Source organism: Lemur catta, chromosome 1, assembly GCF_020740605.2.
Source record: "Lemur catta isolate mLemCat1 chromosome 1, mLemCat1.pri, whole genome shotgun sequence".
Taxonomy (NCBI): domain Eukaryota; kingdom Metazoa; phylum Chordata; class Mammalia; order Primates; family Lemuridae; genus Lemur; species Lemur catta.
The window spans coordinates 270,185,519-270,199,463 of NC_059128.1; positions in this window are offsets into that span (position 1 = coordinate 270,185,519).

The window sequence follows — 13,945 nt, forward strand, 5'->3', positions numbered from 1 at the left end:
CTATTAATTGCTGAGGCTCACTTTGTTACTCTAATCCCAGGCGGAGGTGGCATTTCAAATTTTAGCAAAAGCCCAAGGATAAGCTTCACAACCCTTTGCCATTAGGAATAATTGCATGGACAAGGATGAGCACTCAAAACCAAAGTGTTTGAAATAGCTCCCCCTCCTTTTTTATTACCAGCTATATTGAATACTGAAAATTGCATTATTTTTATGCAATACTAGCATCTCCATGTATTGTTAATGTTTGCTAATTTTACTATTTAATAAATCTTCCATCCCTTCTCTCTCTCAGGCTGCAGTCACCCTTCTCCCCAGGAGTGAAGGTCAGAGAATAGCAACAGCTAATTTAGAGGAAACACTTAGCCACTTCCTATGTAACTATTCAAATAGCAAAGACCAGCGCTAACGTCATCATTTGTGCCTTGACCCAGTGACTGCCCATTAAACAGAGGAAGGGCAAAGCCTATCAGTAGCTTAGCAACCAGCACATTTTCCTTCCCACTTAAGGTGAGCATCTACTCAGCAGCAATTCCGGCCCAATTGACGTCCATCTGGCTGAGCAGTTTCCTTCCTCTACTGAAATAGGAAGATCCTACAATTATGTGCTTACCCACGGTCAAGATGTCAGGGATTAGACTCATAAAAGGAAAATCGTATCCATTTGGCTGAATATCAAGAATAGAGCACAATTCCCGAATTAGACAGTCTATAAAATACTCTCTGTTGAATTGTTCACTACCTTTTCTTCCCTCTGTGATGCTTATATAGCCTGTTTGCCTCTTTTTTCCACAGGCTGCCTCCTAGTGAATTCTCTGGTGGGAGTGAGACAGACAGATGAAAGGAAAGCAATCAAAATGTGTGAATTTAATCTCACAAAACTGGGTGTTTTGTCTTTCACAGCAGAAAAGATATCCTGAGGGATAATCTTTTTTTACAATACCGTGGGGAAGCAAATTTCAAGGCAACATTTGAAGGTAAAGGAATGATCCCAATGGGTCCACCGATGACTGTTATCCTAGAAAATGTTTATAATAAGGAAGTTCTATAACAGGTAAAAGAAAATGTATTAAACTAATTTTCTCATTGCTAAAGAAATACATTTTTGAGAAATATTAATGTAATTTGGTTTTGGAAAATGCTGTATTATAATGTGAGATTTTTTTCCTTATGGGCAGTAAAATGCTATTCTCTGAAACAGATGGGAATATACTTTTTATGAAGCAATACATTTCAAAAATAACATAATTGTGCTATGATCTTAAATTCTAAATTTAGACAAAAATAAAAACGATTTATTCTATAATATAACTGACCAGAAAAAAAAAATTTGTGTTGAATAGTGATTTGCATGCATGCAAATGATGGTAAATTTAACTTAAGTCCCCATATGTAATGTTGCCAAACTTTTCTAAAACTTCTAACCTTTCCAGGTTCTGGCTCTAGAAACTAGGCAATTGCCTCTTTGCTTACAAATAAGATATTCAGAATATGTAGACAGTAGTTAACTATTGCTTGTGAATTGCTGTTGTTCAAATGGTAGGCTCTTAGAAGTAAATTAAATTAAAAATGTTTTATTAACTTTTCTTTATCAAATAATTCCTTTAATATTAATGTCCTAATTTTCATTCCTAGAGATGGCACTGTACCTTAGTTTATTAAATTTTTTTCTCCCACATGAAACATACACAGTATTTAATATCTGGTCATATGGTTTAACCTCAGTTCCTACTCCCCTGTTTTATGCCAAGATCTCAAAGAACAGGAGTAGGAGATGAGAAAAATAAAACAGGAAAGGAGGAAAAAGTTGGTGATAAGTTTTGCAACTGGGACTCAATCCATTGACACCTTAAAATTGTTTCCATGAGGGATAAAAAATAGAGGCCTTTAACCACTGGCTTTCATTCTTCATTGGTCAAGGGTAGCCCCAAAGAGGTGTTAATTTTCCCACGCTTTGAGATGTGCTTAAGCGCCTGTGCCAAGCAACTTCTCCTCATTGCATCAGAAAAGCCTGAGAAAGAAGCTAAGATATTCTTGGCAGAGCTGAAGCAAGATGCTCTTGGGTGTATCTGGGTGAAGCTGATTGTTACAGCTGGAGTAAAGTTGAGCTAAGAGGACCGGACAGTAAACATAAGAGGTGTCCTATAGGGTCTAACCCTCTTCTTCTCAGATCCCCCTGAGAAGCTCTCTTCAGTCAAATCCATCACAGAACCTTCAAGGACATGGACCAACTGCAATCTGTTCTAAAGCCTTAACACTGAAGAGTTAATGGAGTAAGTTCTAGCCTCCCATGCAGCAACTGGTACTGAAGATTATTTTCACCATCTCCTTTCTCCACTATCCCTTCTAGATCTCCCTCACCTTTGAACAGCACTTTGGGATGTATAGATTGTTCTCTTAGGTAATTCATACCCTCATCCCCAAAGGATCTGAGATCTTAGTTGCCTTATAGTTATTAAGCCGTCATTGCTGCAATTGCACACTTACAGGTAGTGCTGAGAGTAAAAGCACCACAGAATGCCCTAGGGAATACCTAGGGTTCAGAAAGTGGTCCTTCTGGCCTTCATTTGTAGCAGTAGCCGTAGCTCCTTTTGATATTCAGGCTGAATCACCCCCACTCTTCTCTTCACTCGTTCACTGGCATGAAAGCACAAAGTGACTAGGTTATACCTGCTGATTCAGTGGATCCCTTCTGTGTGAAATCAGAGCTCCTAAGCAGGACAAATTGGTCTTTTTATGTGTCCATATGGCTAGGCTATGGTCCCTAGTTGTTTAATCAAACACTAATCTAGGTATTTCTGAGAAGGTATTTTATATATATGATTGAAGTTCATAATTACTTGACTTTAAGTAAGGAAGATTATACACTGTTGGTGGGACTGTAAACTAGTATGACCTCTATGGAAAGTAGTACGGAGACACTTCACAGAACTAAAAGACCTACCATTTGATCCACCAATCCCACTACTGCGTATTTACCCAAAGGAAAAAAAAGAAATTTTATTAAAAAAGACACTTGCACTCAAATGTTTGTAGCACCACAGTTCACAATTGCAAAGATGTGGAAACAACCCAAGTGTCCATCAACACACAAGTGGATCAATACAATGTAGCATGGAGTATTACTCAGCCATTAAAAAAAGTGGTAAACTAATACCTTTTGTAACAACCTAGATGGAACTGGAGACCATCATTTTAAGCAAAGTATCACAAGAGTGGAAGAACAAAAACCATACGTACTCACTACTAAATTGAAACTTATACTCATGTGCACATATGGTAGTAAAATTCAGTGGAAATCAAGCAGGTGGGAGGGGGTAGGGGAGATGGCTAAATTCATACAATGCACACTGTCTGGGTGATGGATACAATTATAACTTTGACTCACATTGTACAAAAGTAATTCATGTAACCAAAACATTTGTACCCCCATAATATTCTAAAATTTAAAAAAAAAGTAAGGAAGACTACCCTAGATCACTGGGTGGGCTAGGTTAGTCAGTTGAAAGGTTTTCATAGCAGATCTGAAGTGTCCTTAATGAAGAAGAAATTCTGCACATGGATAGCAGCTTCAGACTGTGCCTGAGTTCTAGCCTGTTTTTCCTGATGGTCTGCACTACAGAGTTTGGACTTTTGGACTTGCCTAGCCAGCTCCAATAATCACACAATACACAAGTCAATTCCTTGAAACAAATCAATCTTTCTCTCTCTCCCTCTTTCTCCCTGTTTGTCCCTCTCTGTCCCTTTCTCATGCAGGCCCTGTTTCTAATACTGGTTTTGTTTCTGTGATTGAATCATCCTAGCTAAGCAAGCTCTGCCTCTTTCTGCCTCTGAATTACCCGCTGCCTGGTACATGGTTTTAAAGAGTTAAAGAATGTCAGGCTTGGGTAAATTTGTGATTTGTCACAATTTGTACTTAAAACTCTTTCACATGCCTTATAAATACTATCAACTTTTATTTCTTTGTATATCACACCTTTTGACCTGTACTGTAACAAATTTCCATAAATTCTTGCTAAGATATTAGCTGGACATGTAACAGATACAATATTAACCTAAAGAATTTCAAGTGTAAACTAAGAAATTTTAACTGAACAAAAGCCAAATTTCTAACAAATGCAACTAAAATGAGAGGATGACAGGTGGCAGGTTTGATATTTTTATATTAACCATTTCTTTTGCACAGTTGTAATATGGAATTAATTAAATACCCCTTTGGAACCGAAGCCATCTCAGTGAGTTATAGCACTTGAAACTAAAGTTGAACATTTCAAAATTGAAATGTCCCATGAGGTAAATATCCTCTATTGAACTATGATCAGCTACTATGATAACCTAATGATTTCTCTCCCAAGACCCATAATTAAATATAGGTCTCAAAGTAATGGCATTGAGATAAATCAATAATATATTATAAATTGTAGTGGCATTTAAGTCATTGAATGATAGAAGATGGAGTATCTTAAATATAGCTAATTGATTTAACATGATCAGCCACTTATAAGTTGAAAACAATATTAATGTATATCTTTTATTAAACCCTAATACTACTTTTGTTTATTTAATACATATTATTTCCATATGTTATTCATACTTATTAGGTGTATATAGTTATATACTTATATATATATTTAGAAATCATATATCTATATCTATGACTCCCATGAAATTGAATTAGTCTGAGAACTGAGGCAATATTTGTATTTGTCAATATGGATTCTTGTATGCTACAGTTAAAAAGCAGTTCCCCATATATCAGACTGAAGTCATCTCATGCTGCATGCACCGTGCTGACTAGCGGCTGGCTCTGCCACACAGCGCCCTGCCTGATGGAGGCTCCACCACCTTGGCCATGTGGTCTCACTGTACCTGACCACCTTGTAGTTCATCATCCTATAACTGTCCTACCTTCAGCATATGGCTTTGACATAACCTCAATAGGCTAAGATAGAGAATGGAGAATTTTGTATAAACATTTTATCATCTCACTTCCAATACTACTCTTGCTCACATTTCATTAGCTAGAAATAATCATGTAGTACCTTTCAAGGTGCTCCAAGGTGAATGGAAAATACGTGTGGAGGTGGACGATCAGAGTGCTTGTCCAGTGCTACTTTCTCTGCTTCAGTTCACGCTTACAGTCTCCAATATTTCTTTGCTCTCTTCTTACATATAGAACTCACTCAACTTCTCCCAAAAAAGTGCACCGCAAAGTCTCATCCAGTCTTTATTTCCTGCTCAAAGTACAAGATCTTTAGGGATGTGCGGTGTAGCAGATTGATACAAATGAACAAAACTACATAGTCAAACAGGCCAAATAATTGATTATATTATTTTAGTGTCTCTCGAAAGATAGGAAATATGACAACTATAAGAATCCAAGATATGGTATGAACACATGAAAGTATTCATAGATTTATATCATTTGCAGTAAGTGACTTCCAAATCTGAAAATTATGCCAATTAGAAGATTTGCAGAATCATATTTTAGAAAGTTATGATTAACAAAAAATGAAGTATATCAATAATTCCAGGATATAGGAACAAAATACTGACATAGGAAGAAAGAAAAGAAATAATTCTTTATAAATAGGAAGTATGTCCAAGTTCCTTGGTACTTATTATTTGATGATTAGAAAGCAAGATCAGAGGACCCCAGAAGATGGCGGAGTGGAGGTGACCTCCTGGATTTGTGCTCCCAGAGAGGAAGGCGTGGATCTCCACCTGCCACAACGCTAGAGGATTGCTTCTCCACAGGAACGGCGGTGTGAACCCACGGAGAATCACCGTGGGACACGGGGAACAGGAAAAAACAGAGGCGAGTGAGAAATCAGACCGAGATAATTTGGAGAGTGCGGGACGGAAAACAGACAGCGGAGTGCGGGACGGCCGTGCCTGCCTCACCGGCGAGTGGGGCGGGTGCAGCCCCACAGCAGAGCGGCTTGATCTCCCCACTGACCCCCACATCCACTCGGTCAGGGATCTGGCTGAAATTGGTGCAGAATCACCCCGGGAGACGTGGAGCTCCGAGGACAGGTGACATAGGCGGGAGAGAGCTTGGACTCGGGCGGGTCTCCGTGGTGCCCTATCTCTGAAAGGGACAGACGTGGACCTGCACCGAGGCGAGGGGCCGCGAGCGTGAAATATTAAAGCGGGACTTTTTTGCTTTTTTTTTTTTTTTTTTTTCCCGTACGGCAGCTCTCCGGCTGGGGAACCGCTGCGGGCCCTGGCGCCTGCCGAGCTCTGAACGCTCTCGCGTGGTCGCCATCTCGGTTCCCACAGCTAAGCGGAAAGGACCTTGGACTCTGGCAGGCCTCTGCGGTGCCAGTGCCCTATCTCTTAAAGGGACAGACGCGGACCTGCACCGAGGCGAGGGGCCGCGAGCGTGAAATATTAAAGAGGGACTCTTTTGCTTTTCTCTTCCCGCACGGCAGCTCTCTGGCTGGGGAGCCGCTGTGGGCCCTGGCGCCTGCCGAGCTCTGAACGCTTTCCCCTGGCGCCTGCGACCGACGGACGCGCGGTGGCCATCTCGGTTCCCACAGCTAAGCGGAAAGGACCTTGAACTCTGGCAGGCCTCCGCGGTGCCGGAGCCCTATCTCTTAAAGGGACAGACGCGGACCTGCACCGAGGCGAGGGGCCCCGAGCCTGAAATATTAAAGTGGGATTTTTTTTTCTTTTTTTCTTTTTATCTCTCTCTTTCTTTCTTTCTTTCTTTCTCTTTTCTTTCTTGTTTTCTCTTTCTTCTTCTTGTTATTCATATTGTTTCTCTCCTTTTTTTTTTTTTTTTTTTTTTTTTTTTTTCTTTTCTTTTTTCCTTTCTTTTTCTTTTCTCCTTTCCGGTGTCCCTCCAGCCCAGGAGCTACTGTAAACTCCTGAGTGCTCCAGCCCCCAGCTGTGACTCCTATCGGACCCTGAAAATTACCCCCCAGTGCCAGTGATCTGCGGGTGGGCAGGAACAATTGTGCGGGCCAAGGTCTAATTGCTGCAGAGCCATAGGGTGCCAGGCGACTCCTCAGGAGGCTCCATCCCCTGATCCATAGACCCTCTCCAGGTCCCCTTCCCAGGTGTGAACACTGAGTGCTTCCCTAAACGCAAGAGTGTGGAGCCCGGACCTTGGGAACACTGGGACAGTGTAGACCTTTGCCCGTGGGAGCTGCAGCAGCTGGGGCACTGAGGGAGTGAGGGCACTGCCTCCTCGGCCTAGCCAGTGTCTTTCCTGCTGAAGGAGACAGAAACCACACATCCAGAGGAAGAACCAAAAAGCCAGGGGGAGGAAAAAAAAAAAAAAAAAAAGAGAGGGAGAAGAGGCTTTCTGCTTGCAAATCGTGTGAATCCTGCCTACTAACTGAAAGTCCGCAACACAATGATTTAACTTGCCAAACTGGTCTTAGGTCAAGCCAACCCTCTGGGGGTGGACCCATCAGAAGCAGTCCCCCAACTGAGATAGAAAAAAGAAACTCTAAACAGCACACAACAGTCTCCCCCTATAGATAAAGGAAGCAACATTCCTAGACTGTTCCATAGCCTAAGAACAGAGTACAAGACGTGGTGTTAACTAGACTAAAGCTGTGAGAAAAGATCTAACGATAGAGCCAGATGGGAAGGGCTCAGCGGAAAAATATGGGGAGCACAAAAAACCAAACGGAAACCTCGCCCCCAAAGAGAAATACCAACTCTCCTCCAATTGGCACAAGCCAGTTTCAGAATACCAATATGTTACCAGAAGAATTTCAGTCTTGGGTTATAAATAAACTGAATGATATACAAGAAAAAATTGATATCCACCGCAAAGAAACCGCAAAAAAATTCCAGGATTTGGAAGAAAAATTCACTAAAGAAATAGACGTATTGAAAAAAAACCAAACTGAACTCCTAGAAATGAGGGATTTATTCAGGGAGCTACAAAACACAGTGGAAAGTCTCAAGAACAGGGTAGATCAAATAGAAGACAGAATCTCAGAAATCGAAGATAACTCTTTCCAATTAAATAAGACAGTCACAGAGATAGAGCAAAGAAATAAGAAAAAAGACCAGAGTCTTCAAGAAATGTGGGATTATGTGAAGAAACCTAACGTGAGAGTTATAGGCATCCCTGAAGGTGAAGAAGATAATAAGCAAGGGCTGGATAAACTATTTGAAGACATAATAGAAGAAAATTTCCCAGGCCTTGCTAAAACTTTAGATATACAGGTTCAAGAAGCTCAAAGAACCCCTGGTAGATTCATAGCAAATAGGAAAACACCACGCCACGTAGTCGTCAGACTGACCAAAATATCCACTAAAGAGACCCTTCTTCGAGCTGTAAGGAGAAAGAAACAAGTAACATACAAAGGGAGGCCCATTAGAATTACGCCAGATTTCTCAACTGAAACTTTACAAGCAAGAAGAAGTTGGGGCCCCATTCTCACTCTTCTGAAACAGAATAATGCCCAGCCTAGAATCTTGTACCCAGCTAAGCTAAGCTTTCTATATGAAGGAGAAATTAAGACATTCTCGGATAAACAAGGACTGAGGGAATTCACCAAGACAAGGCCACCCCTCCAAGAAGTACTCAAGAGAGAGTTACACATGGATCATCACAACAAAGACCCACGAATGTAAAACCACCCAAGAGCTAAAGATCAAATTCTAGCCACCACAATGGCTCAAGAGAGAAAACATAGCAATGAAGTTCTACCCAATAAGATAAACAGAAATCTATCCCAATTATCAGTTCTCTCACTAAATGTCAATGGCCTGAATTCCCCACTCAAGAGACATAGACTGGGCCAATGGATAAAAAAACACAAACCAAGTGTCTGCTGCCTTCAGGAAACTCACTTAACCGGCAAAGATGCATTTAGACTGAAAATAAAAGGATGGAACCTGATATTTCAAGCAAATGGTAGCCAAAAGAAAGCTGGTGTGGCAGTTTTAATTTCCAATAACTTAGTCTTCAAACCAACAAAAGTAATAAAAGACAAAGACGGTTACTACATACTGGTGAAAGGCACAATTCAACAAGAAGACATAACCATACTTAATATATATGCACCCAATCTAGGTGCACCCAGATTCATAAAGCAAATCCTACTCGATCTAAACCAAATCATAGGCAACAACACTTTAATAGTTGGAGATTTTAATACCCCACTGACAGCACAGGACAGATCCTCCAAGCAGAAAATAAGTAAAGACATAGTAGACTTAAACAGAATGCTAGAACAAATGGGCCTGACTGACATCTACAGGACATTCTACCCGAAAACCACTGAATATACATTCTTCTCATCAGCTCACGGGACATTCTCTAAGATTGACCATATCCTAGGTCATAAAGCAAGTCTTAAAAAAATTAAAAAAATAGAAATCATACCCTGCATCTTCTCAGATCACAATGGAATAAAAATAATAATGAACCTTAACAGGAACTCTCATTCCTACGCAAAGTCATGGAAGCTAAACAACCTTCTCCTGAATAACAATTTTGTAAAGGAAGAAATTAAGTCAGAAATCAAAACATTCTTTGAATTAAATGACAAAGGTGACACAACTTATCAAAATCTATGGGATGCAGCTAAAGCAGTCCTGAGAGGAAAATTCATTTCCATAAATGCCTATTTCAAAAAGACAGACAATTTACAACTAGACAACTTAATGAATAGACTCAAAGAGCTGGAGAAAGAAGAACAGACTGACCCCAAACCCAGCAGAAGGCGAGAAATTATTAAGATCAAATCAGAATTAAATGAAAAAGACAACAAAAATACTATAAGGGAAATTAATAAAACAAAAAGTTGGTTCTTTGAAAAGATAAATAAAATAGACACACCACTGGCTAGACTAACCAAGAGCAGAAAAGAAAAATCTTTAATAACTTCCATCAGGAACATGAAAGGAGAAATCACAACCGAAGCCACAGAGATACGTGACATTATCTATGAATATTACAAAAATCTTTATGCACACAAATTGGAGAATGAGGAGGAAATGGACAAATTTTTAGAATCACACAGCCTTCCCAAGCTCAATCAGGAAGAAATAGAATTCCTGAATAGACCAATATCAACAACTGAAATTGAAACAGCAATAAAAAACCTTCCCAAAAAGAAAAGCCCTGGTCCAGATGGGTTCACACCTGAATTTTACCATACATACAAAGATGAACTGGTGCCCATCCTACATAAACTATTCTTCAATATTGAGAAGGATGGAATTCTCCCCAACACATTCTACCACGCCAATATAACATTAATACCAAAACCAGGAAAGGATGCAACAAAAAAAGAAAACTACAGACCAATTTCTCTCATGAACGTAGACGCAAAAATTCTCAATAAAATCCTAGCAAATCGTATCCAAGTGCTGATTAAAAAAATAATTCATCATGACCAAGTAGGCTTCATCCCAGAGATGCAGGGGTGGTTTAACATACGAAAATCTATAAATGTAATTAACCACGTAAATAGAAGCAAAAATAAAGACCATATGATCCTCTCAATAGATGCAGAAAAAGCATTTGACAAAATTCAACACCCTTTTATGATAAAAACACTTAACAACATAGGCATAAATGGGACCTACCTAAAAATAATACAAGCCATATATGACAAACCCACAGCCAACATCATACTGAATGGGGAAAAACTGAAAGCATTCCCGCTCAGAACTGGAACCAGACAAGGCTGCCCACTGTCCCCATTACTTTTCAACATAGTATTGGAAGTCCTTGCGAGAGCTATCAGACAAGAGAGCAGAATCAAAGGTGTCCAAATAGGGACAGAAGAGATCAAACTCTCACTCTTTGCTGATGACATGATGTTGTATCTGGAAAACCCCAAGGACTCAACCAAGAGACTCCTGGAATTAATTAACGAATTCAGTAATGTCTCAGGTTACAAAGTCAATACACACAAATCAGAGGCATTCATATATGCCAATACCATTCAATCGGAGAACCAAATTAAGGACTCAATACCTTTCAAAATAGCAACAAAGAAAATAAAATATCTAGGAATATATTTAACTAAAGAGGTAAAGGACCTCTATAAAGAGAACTATGAAACGCTAAGGAAGGAAATTGCAGAACACGTAAATAAGTGGAAATCCATACCATGCTCATGGATTGGAAGAATTAACATCGTTAAAATGTCTATACTACCCAAAGTAATCTATAGATTCAATGCAATCCCTATTAAAATACCAACATCATTTTTCACAGATTTAGAAAAAATAATTATACACTTTGTATGGAATCAGAGAAGACCCCGTATAGCAAAAGCAATCTTAAGCAATAAAAACAAAATGGGAGGTATTGATTTGCCAGACTTCAAACTATACTACAAAGCTGTGGTTCTTAAAACTGCTTGGTATTGGCACAAGGGCAGGGACACAGACCAGTGGAACAGAACAGAAAACCCAAATATAAAATCATCCTCATATAACTATCTAATCTTTGACAAAATAGACAAAAACATACTCTGGGGACAAGAGTCCCTATTCAATAAATGGTGCTGGGAAAACTGGATAGCCACATGTAGAAGACTGAAACAGGACCCACAGATTTCACCTCTCACAAAAATTAAATCACGGTGGATAACAGATTTAAACCTTAAATGGGAAACAATTAGAATTCTAGAAGAAAATGTAGGAAAGACTCTTACAGACATTGGTCTAGGCAAAGAATTTATGAAGAAAACCCCTAAGGCAATCGCAGCAACAACAAAAATAAACGACTGGGACCTGATTAAATTAAAAAGCTTCTGCACAGCCAAAGAAATAGTCATGAAAATAAACAGACAGCCTACAGAATGGGAAAAAATTTTCGCATACTACACATCAGATAAAAGACTGATAACAAGAATCTATTTAGAACTCAGGAAAATCAGCAGGAAAAAATCAAACAATCCTATCAAAAAATGGGCAAAGGACATGAATAGAAATTTTTCAAAAGAAGACATAAGAATGGCCAAAAAACATATCAAAAAATGCTCAACATCCCTAATCATCAGGGAAATGCAAATCAAAACCACAATGAGATACCACTTAACTCCGGTGAGAATGGCCTTTATCAAAAAATCCCAAAACAACACATGTTGGCGTGGATGCGGAGAGACAGGAACACTCATACACTGCTGGTGGGAATGCAAACTAGTGCAACCCCTATGGAAAGCAATATGGAGATACCTTAAACAGATTCAAGTAGACCTACCATTTGATCCAGCAATCCCATTATTGGGCATATACCCAGAAGAACAAAAGTCATTCTTTAACAAAAACACCTGTACCCGAATGTTTATAGCAGCACAATTTACAATCGCAAGGATGTGGAAACAACCCAAGTGCCCATCAATCCACGAATGGATTAGTAAACTGTGGTATATGTATACCATGGAGTACTACTCAGCTATAAGAAATAACAATGATACGACATCTCTTTGGTTCTCCTGGAGAGAGCTGGAACCCATTATACTAAGTGAAGTATCCAAAGAATGGAAAAACAAGCATCACATGTACTCACCAGAAAACTGGTTTCCCTGATCATCACCTAAATGTACATCAGGGAAAGATACCAATTGGATATCAGACTGGGATGGGGGGTGGGGGGAGGGGATGGGTGTATGCCTACATGATGAGTGCGTTGCACACCCTCTGGGGAATGGTCATGCTTGAAGGTGCAGACCCGGGGAGGTGGGGGGGGAGGGGATGGAGGTATGACTACATGATGAGTGCCAGGTGCACTGTCGGGAGAATGAGAACGGACGCGCTTGGGACTCTGACTCGGGGGGATGGGTGGGACATGGAAAATGTATATAACCTAAACTTATGTACCCCCATGATGAGCTGAAATAAAAAAAAAATATATAAAAAAAAAAAAAAAAAAAAAAGAAAGCAAGATCATATGTAAATTTGTTACCTAATTTGATTTTCTTTTCTTCCACTAAAAAGAGGCCTATATGAAATGTAGAATTACTAGCACATTAGGGTACTTTGTAATACTTTTGTTGGGTTTTCTTTGCTTTGGTATTTGTATTAGTCACAGTTCTCCAGAGAGGTGAAACTGATCAGACATAGATAGATATATGAAAGGAGATTTATAATTAGGAGAATTGGCTTACATGATTATGGAGGCTGAAAATTACCATGATAGGATGTCTGCAAGTAGTAGTAACAGGGAAGCTATTAGTAAGTGGCTCCGTCCACGTTGGAAGGCTTGAGAAATCTCAATTTGAAGTCAAAGGCCCAACAGCCCTGGGGGCTGCTGGTGACAGTGCCAGGGTCCAAAATCTGGAGAACCCTAAGTTTCGATGTCAAAGGACAGAAAAGGGCGGTCAGGAGGAGAAAAAGAATTCTTCCTTCCTCCGACTTTTTGTTCCATCTGGGCCCCTAGCCAATTGGATGATGTTGCCCAGATTGAGGGTGGATCTTGCCCACTCAGTTCACTGACTCACATGCCAATCTCCTCTGGAAACACCTTTGTGGACACAACCAGAAATAATGCTTTACCAGCCATCTAGACACCCCTTAACCCAGTCAACTCGACATGTAAGATGAACCATTACAGTGTCTCAGCAGCTGAAATGGAATAGATGACTAAATTAGCTATTGTTTTCCTATCTATTTTACGTGATGAAATGCATGAGCTGTTCCACAGTCATTTTTGCCTTTGGGCTTCCTTCAAAATTAAATGTGGAGGAAGAATAGCAGGATAAGCAATGAGTAATATTTTACATTAGTGAAATAAATATAGTTAACATTGATTCATCTTGTTAGTCTTATAAACCCTTGTTGGAAACAACACAGTGTAATAAAAATGCACATAACAGCTGCTTTAATTCCTCCTTTAGAATGGAAAAAGGTTAAATTAATCTATCAACAAACAGAAACCATCAATTCTCCCAAACTGTTGAAGATAATGCAAATGAAAGATACATTCATATTTTCAAAGTATTAAACATCAGCCAAT